General features: G+C 39.0%; 1 non-coding gene across 1 annotated transcript; it reads right to left on the bottom strand.

Annotated features, from left to right (window-relative positions):
* Positions 1-5683: 5683 nt before the first annotated feature.
* Positions 5684-5799, bottom strand: LOC119533761. Its single transcript, XR_005216867.1, has one exon. It is a non-coding gene; the product is annotated as a U5 spliceosomal RNA (small nuclear RNA).
* Between the last annotated feature and the right edge of the window lie 523 nt (positions 5800-6322).

The raw sequence follows: 6322 nt of genomic DNA, 5'->3' as shown, positions 1-6322 counted from the left end.
CCTCTAATACTAAATAAAAGAATTATAAATATTATTACTAGAAACATATCAGTCCCTGAGGAGCATGCATTTTAGAACAGAGAAAAGGACAACCACAGCTTCTATTTTAAATGCCATGAGCCTGCAGGTGTGCAGGTCTTGGTGTGGCCCAGGTGAAGTTGTTGCTTGTGCTCCCCCCATTCACCTGCAACTGCTACCTGAGCTCCCTGGCCTGGGTGCCCTCCTGGAAGGTGTCCTCCCACTGAAAGGCCTCTGCCAGCATGTTCATTGTGGTTTCTCCTTCCTGGATTCACTTGAGGAAGTTCTCCATGTCCTTGTGGGAGGCCTGTGCCACCCTCATATCTGCCTCCAAGGCCTTCTGCCTTTTGGCAATACTGAAAGAACAACCAACAGGAGGTTTCATTGGTTCCAGACCCACACTGCGTGTACACCTTCACCAAGGGTGTCTGCTTCAAGGACTGTCATTGATGACCATCAACCTGGCAGGTGGGAGGTTCATTGACACTGGGTCCCAACTGAGCCTTCATGAAGGAGCCACATGAATTGTGAGATGAGGAAGAAAGACAGGCAAACCAAATTGTGGGGCTCTGGGATGGGGAGAGGTGAGACCAGGGCCCACCTTCACAGCCTACTCTTCTGGTATCCACTTTCCTCTTTCAGATTTGGGGTGCAGGGTTTTATCTGTGAAGTATGCTGACCTCACCAGCAAAAGGTGTGGGTCAACTCTGGAGCCACTCTCCTTCCTCCAGAGGGGAAACCCACTCTCAGGCAGCCCAGAAGCCTGCTGCTCTTTACCCCATTTTTGTCACCCCAGAAGTAGCAAACCCCATCCCCCAGAGTCCCTTCTTTCCAGGTTCTTTGTTCATTTTGTTTCTTACCTCACCAGCAAATCTTTTCTCCAGAGTCTTATCTGGGCTGAAAATCTCAGAATGCATGATCAGCTGCAGGGCATGGGCTTAGGAGGGCATGAGGATAGGTGGCTGGAGGGGATGCTGAGCTGGGAGAGGGAGCATTGTGGGGCCCATAGCAGGGTCTTCATAGATGCTCATTTTTGCAGTCCAGGCTTGCATCTGTTGCACCAGACCACTGCCAGAGTGAACACACATAAGCCTGACCTGCACCTGGTCATGGGACAAGGAACTGGCAGCCAATCAGAGCTCACCATTGGAGGCATTGGGGGTGCCAGGGCCTGAGCAGGTGTGGTTGCCACGGACTTTGCCTGGGGAGCACAGCGGGAGTGGTTCACCATCGGGAGCTTCACACCACCATGAGCGGGGACGGTAAGGGTGCCATGGATCCTCATTTTTTTTATCTAATGAAGTCAAGCTTTCCTTGTAGGGTGCTCTAGACTTCCCACAACGTGACCCCAGCCTATCTCTCCAACTCTGTTGTTTACCTTGTTGAGGCTGCAAATAAACCCAGATCTACCTCCTGCTCACAAGCCTTTTTGATTCTCTCCCAACCTCCCCAGCCTCGACTACTCAATTCTAAATTTGTCCTTTCTGAAGATTTAGTTCCTGTCTCTGGATATCAGTATCTCTTAAGATGCTTTAAGATATTGTATACTTTCTAGTGGACCTTAACTTTATAACAATTTGTATTATAGCTGTGTGGTCAGATGTCTGATCTCCACTCTTGGTATGTAAATCTTTATAGGTCTGGGCAAGGTCCTTTTTTCCTTTTAAGGTACACCACATCCTTAAGTAGGCTGACTGTGACATTGAAATAAATTGAAAGAATGAATGAATGATGTTAATTAACTGTATGACACATGGCAATCCCACTTGTGGCTTGGATTTTCTTATTTATAAAATAAGGTTGAAGGAGAATCTTGATGCTCTGTGTGTTATCTCCCAGTTTATAAAAGTTATGATTTTTATAATGTCATATAAGAAGAAAGGGTAGTATATTTGAAATTAAGTATAAAAAGCTCTTTAAATACAATTACCAGTTCAGTTTCCCTTCTTCATACCTCTGTTATTTTTAATTCCCTACTAATGTTAGCAAATTAAGCACAGTGGTAAAATTGTACAAAAAGTAATAAATAAAAACTTTTCATAAATAACAGAGTGCATAATGGGGGGAAATGAGGCTTTCTCACCATTGGCCACAATTCCCCTTCCTCTGAGAAGCTGGGGTCTCCTCTTACGTGTTTTTACATTTCCATATTCTAAATAAAGTTTATCAACATTCAAAAGGTTTGATGTCTTATTTTGTTAAATGAGGATAGACAGAGTTTTTGTGTCCCACCCTCCCCTATTTTCCTCCCTCAGCATTACTTTTTTAGATAGATGTTCAGTGTTAACATAATTATTTCATGCCCAAACATAAACCACCAAGCAGTGAGGTTCACTATAATTTTGTTTCCTCTTTTTCTTTGACCTGAGAATACCACTGGATTATCTGTATATGCTTGGCTTTCTTTGCACCCACTGCTAATTTTTCTTACCTTTCCAGTGGCCCAAAAGTATAATTTTCCATCAAGTTTGGCATAGTAAGCATCCATCACTGCTCATATTTTTTTCTTGGGGACATGCTTTCTGGATGTGTTGCACAGCCTCCATCCTGGGTTTTCTGTGTGTGTGTGTGTGTGTGTGCGTGCGTGTGTGTGTGTGTGTGTGTGTGCATGTGTGTGTGTGTGTGTGTGTGTTTTAACTCATTTGGATTCATGATTCCCTGGATATAATGCTTTGGGTTTTTTTATTTTGTTATGGTTTTGGTTTATTTCATCATTGTGTCTGAGTGCATCCTTCAGTAGTTTTCTTGAGTCAAAAGAAGAAGGCACAGGCTGTTGGTTGGACCAACAGATCTGCTCTGATTTGATTTCCTGCCTCTTCTCTGGGATTGCCTTTCCCCCTTTGCCTGAGTGCTGTCTACTTCTCTCTATATTGGGGTTCATATAATCATGCTTCTCATGCCTTCCTCTTTCTTGAATTACACACTGAATTTTGTGGAAGACAACTCCCAGAATGTTCTGAAAATGGTGTGCAGGAGGTAATTTTAAAGTCATATGAGATTGTCACTATTCTGTAAATATTCATTGCCATACTTTAAAAAGGACTCTGAGTAATATGAAGATATGAAGACCATTCCTGACCATGGTGAGTTTATAGAATAGGTAACCAGACCAGAAATCTTTATGTGATATAGTTAAAGTGAAATCTTAGATTTAAACAAGATCACACACTATTGGCTTTTCCAGTGTGTATGGGTTAATGTCTGTATAAATGGAGTACCAAGCTTTTATGAACCCAGAGCAAGGGAACCCAGTTGAACTGGGAAGGTCTGGAGGAGGTGGTCCTTAACTTTTAAGGGATAGACAGGATTTTGTGGAGATGGTTGGAAGAACAATTTTTACCTGGATGTAAGCAAACATTGAGTATGCTCCAAAGAAAAAGGAGCATGCTGCTTTGACTGTACAGAGAATCGGAGATAAGTAGGGATAAAGTTGCAAAGTAAATTGGGGGTCAATTCTGGAGGATATTGCATTCCAGGCTGAGGAGTTTGAATTTAATCTGTGGGTAGACACAATTGGAGGTTTTTTATAAGAAATTCTAGGAAAAGGCTGATGCCATTCCAGAATACCATATAAACAGAATCATAGCATGTACCATTCTTTGTTTGGCTTCTCCCACCTAGTGGAGTGCATTTGAGCTTCATTCAGGTTGTTGAGTGTGTCAATATTCTGTTTACTTTATTACTGAGTGGTGCCACATGCATGGATGCTCCACAATTTATCTGTTTACCAGTTGTTGACATTTGGCTCATCTCCAGTTTGGGGCCATTATGAATAAATCTGCTATAAGCATATATGTACAGGTTTGATGTGAATGAATTTCATTTTTCTCATGTAAATACATGGTGGTGGGATTGCTGGGTTGTATCATACATACATGTTTAAGTTTATAACAATCTCTCAAACTGTTCTCAATGGTCTGTCCCATTTTACATTCCTGCCTGCAGTGCATAAACATCCCAGCTGCTTCACATCCTCAGAACCACTTAGAATTTTCAGCTTTTTAAGCCATTTTAATATGCAGGGCCATCTCATTGGGTTGGAGTTTGCATTTCTTTGGTGACTGATAATGCTGAGCATCTTCTCATGGGCTTGTTGCCCATCCATGTAACTTCTATAGTGAAGAGTTATTTAAATCTCTTACCTATTTTGTAAAGAATGTGATTCTTGATTTTTTAAATGGACAGAAGCTCATCATAAATTCAGAAAATTCTGAAAAGTAAAAATAACAAAGTATATTACCATAAATCCCACCACCCAGAAATAACCATTTTAATATTAACTTAACATTATTCCAGGCATTTCTGGAATATACAGATTGAAGGACAGATAAATGGCATCATGCAATAGAGGCTGATTTATTAAAATATTCACATACCATGAAATGCAACTTTTTCAACTGTACAATTCAGTAGTTTTTATATTCACAATGTTGTACAATATCACCCCTTTGAATTTAGAACATTTTTCATCACTCCCCCAAAACAAGCCCATACCCCTCCTCCCCTTGTTGGCCCCTGACAACTGTTTATTTTATGTTTCTATGAATTTGGCTTTTCTGGACATTTCTTATGAGGGGAATCATATAACATGTGGTCTTCTGTGTCTGGCTTCTATCACTTAGCATCATGTTTTCATGGTTAATCTGTGTTATAACATGTACTTGAACTTCATTCCTTCTTATACCAGGAAAATATTCCATTATACAGATACAACACATTATATTTATTCATTCATTAATTGATGGGTATTTGGTCACTTCCACTTTTTGGCTATTATAAGTAATGTTGTTAAGAACAATGTATGCACATGTCTTGTGGATGGATTTTCAATTTTCTTGGGTTTAAATACCCCAGGGTGTCATTGCTCATGCCCATTATTTTGTTTTTGTTTTATTTTTTCCTTATGGAATTCTGAGGTATAGGAAGATTTAAATGTTGGATTATTATTATAGGCGTATCTTTAAAATCAGTTACCTTCAAGATAGTTCTCTCTTTGAAGTATCCAATTTTGATGTAGATTTAATAAAGGCTTTGTAAAAGCTTGATTGTCTAATGTCCTCCAAATATAACATTACTAAATCAGCCTAAAAAACCAACTTGTATTGATCTAAACTGTTTAAACCTATATACGTTGTCCCTTCAAGTTTTTATTCTATCTTAAATATTTCTTCAGCATTTCCTTCTTTTTAGAATTGAATTAGCTGCTCATTATAAGTATTTATTGATACAGCCTTTTGCACATCAGGCATTCTGTCCAATAAGTTACTGGACTAAAATGTTCAGGGAATGACTTTAGCTACAGTTATGATTTGTAAAGTGTAGCCATGATGAATTTGTACCATGGATGGCTGTGATTTTGATAGAAATTAGGTGTATATAAGTGTGGGTGCAAGGCATATCATTAGTTTGATATGAGACATATGATTCTTCTGGTAAAATACCAGTAGGTATGTAGGTATTTATGCATATGTGTATATATGTATGTACTTGTATATAGAATGTGCTGCTAAACAGAATAGGCTTGTAGAAGTAAATGCATTACACAAAGGTTTGGTAGTCTATTATAAACCTAAGAGAAAAAACCCAGACTTTGTATTTTTAATAATTCTTCATTGAGCTTTTTACATTAACATATTTTTTAGAACAATCTCTGTATTTTATTATTAGCCCTATTGACACAGAGCCTTAAAAAACTCAGTATAAGCTCAGAATTGTTTCTCTCCACAGAAATCTTTAGTAAAAGGCAAAATATTTATAAAACCTGAAGAGAAACCAGGGTATGTACATTAACATTTTATTACAGACATGAAGACTTATGAAATTTCATTTCAGCCATTTTCCCTCATGAGGTGAAATCAGTGTACTCTGTTCCATTTTTACATAGACCTGCCTCAGTTCTAAATGGTCTTGACTTCCTCCTTCCACTATTAATTGCTGGTATTTTAAGACAAAGACAAATGAGTGTTTTTCAAATCTGTAGTTCTCATTTTTGTGTTGGATAATATGTTCCTCCTTTTTAAGAGGAGATACTCTTTCTTCAACATTTTTTGTTTGGTTCTTGTTTCAGTTTGCTAAAATGCTGGAATGCAATATACCAGAAATGGATTGGCTTCTATAATGGGGATTTATTAGGCTACAGATTTACAGTTATAAAGACATAAAAGTGTCCAGACTAAGGCACCAGAGTATACCTTCACTGAGGAAAGGCCAATGGCAACAGGAACACCTTTGTCTGCTGTGAAGGCACATGGCCAGCATCTGCTGGTCCTTTGCTCCTTGGTTCTGGTTTCAAAATGTTTTTCTC

This window comes from Choloepus didactylus, chromosome 4 (assembly GCF_015220235.1).
Source record: "Choloepus didactylus isolate mChoDid1 chromosome 4, mChoDid1.pri, whole genome shotgun sequence".
In the NCBI taxonomy this organism is placed as follows: Eukaryota; Metazoa; Chordata; class Mammalia; order Pilosa; family Megalonychidae; genus Choloepus; species Choloepus didactylus.
This window is presented reverse-complemented; position numbering and strand designations above follow the sequence as displayed.